General features: G+C 45.6%; 1 non-coding gene across 1 annotated transcript; it reads right to left on the reverse strand.

Moving 5' to 3' along the window:
- Nucleotides 1-1,555: 1,555 nt before the first annotated feature.
- Nucleotides 1,556-1,693, reverse strand: LOC119922805. The gene has a single exon (XR_005448720.1). It is a non-coding gene; the product is annotated as a small nucleolar RNA SNORA7 (small nucleolar RNA).
- Between the last annotated feature and the right edge of the window lie 281 nt (nt 1,694-1,974).

The following is a 1,974-nucleotide window of genomic DNA, read 5'->3' on the forward strand; positions in this document are numbered from 1 at the left end:
CCAAGCGCTTAGTACAGTGTTCTGCACACAGTAAGCGCTCAATAAATGCGATTGATGATGACGATGATGATGATGGAACCAGAGCATGAAGCCAGAGATAGAGCCATTCTCAGAAGATCCTCGCACTCGGGGAACAGGTTAGAGTTCATTCGTTCATTCATTCATTCAATCGCCTTTATTGGGCGCTTACTGTGTGCAGAACACTGTACTAAATACGATTGAATGAATGAATACTAAGCGCTTAGAAAGTACAATTCAGCAACCCAGACAATCCCTACCCACAACAAGCTCACAGTCTAGAAGGGGGGAGATACCAGTTCAGACCAAGACCATACCCCAAACAGGCTTGTAGGAGGGTAATGACATGCCAGCAATAATAAATCATAAATAATTTCGGTACATGTTAAGCTCTTACTCTGTGCAGAGCACTGTTCTAAGCACTGGGTTAGATACAAGTTAATCAGGTTGGACACAGTCCCAGTCCATTATGGGGCTCAGACTCCTATCCCCATTTTACAGATGAGGTAACCGAGGCACAGGGAAGTGAAGTGACTTGCCCAACGTCAGGGTCACAAAATAGAGTTGTGAGGGAGCAGGGATTAAAACCCACAACGTTCTATCTCCCAGGCCCGTGCTCTATCCACCAGTGGCCCCAACACCAACACAGCTCTCCTCCCTCCAGTATTCTCACCCTGGCTACTAAGGCAAAGCCCCGCCAGGCTCGAATGTTACAACCGAGCATCGGCACGATGCTACAGTCACTTCGGCTGTCAGTGGTTCCTGTATGTCATAAACGTTTTCAGCAGGAGCGTGATTGTCAGAGATGAGAGAGCGTTACTGATTCTGGGAAAAACCCCGGTACCATCATCAATTCTTCTGATCGGAAGTTTTCCTACGAATAAATGCCTTACCGTGGCAGGAGAGTTTGCCTTCACCAATGAAGCTTAGAGCTATGACACTGAGAGATACTCTCGCTAGGGTTACCCATAACAGAAAGATCTAAGCAAAAGAGTCGGACAAAGTTGATTTACCAGCGTGGGCAGCAGCGTCAGGGGAAAGAGTCAAAGGCAGATAAACACATGATCAAAATGTGGATCAAAGATGATGGCAGAGACTCATGTTTACACTGCGCGGAAGGAGGCTTTATAATATTAATAATAGCAATGGCATTCGTTAAGCGCTTACTATATGCGAAGTGCTGGGGGGTACAGGGTGATCAGCTTGTCCCAAGAGAAGCTCACAGTCTTAATCCCCACTTTACAGATGAGGTAACTGAGGTCCAGAGACGTTAAGTGAGTTACCTAAAGTCACACAGCTGACAAATGGTGGAGGCAGGATTAGAACCCATAACCTCTGGCTCCCAAGCCCGTGCTCTTTCCACTGAGCCACGCTGCTTATGGATAAACTCTCAGTAGTCATTCTTGTACGTGCATCCATTGAGCTTTCTTGGAAACATAAAGAAGTAGTTTGCCATTGCCTTCTTCCATGCAGTAAACTTGAGTCTCCTCCCTCTACTCTCTCCCATGCCGTTGCTGCCTAGCACAGGTGAGTTTTGACTTATAGCAGATTTCCTGCCACTCGCTAGCAACTGACCAAGCTAGGAATGGAATGGGTAGGCCTCTGCTTGACTCTCCTTCTCGTAGCCGAGACTGGTAGAATACTGGAAACTCTCCAAGTGCGATCCTGAGAGGGGTGAGGATATTAGTATGAGTATAAAAATCACTTCTAGACTATTAGCTCATCGTAGGCAGGGAACAAACCTACCAACTCTGTTATGGTGGACTCTCCCGAACACATAGTACATAGTCTGCACATAGTAACTGCTCAATAAATACGTTGATTGACCTACAACATTTCACAGCAATTCATCTCTTTATGCTCTCTGGTAGTATCCTATCTCCAATTTATTTTAGGTTTCTGTCTCCCCACATAATGATAACGTTTGTGTCTCTTGTTAAATGCTAATTATATACG

This window comes from Tachyglossus aculeatus, unplaced genomic scaffold (genome assembly GCF_015852505.1).
Source record: "Tachyglossus aculeatus isolate mTacAcu1 unplaced genomic scaffold, mTacAcu1.pri scaffold_124_arrow_ctg1, whole genome shotgun sequence".
NCBI classification, from domain to species: domain Eukaryota; kingdom Metazoa; phylum Chordata; class Mammalia; order Monotremata; family Tachyglossidae; genus Tachyglossus; species Tachyglossus aculeatus.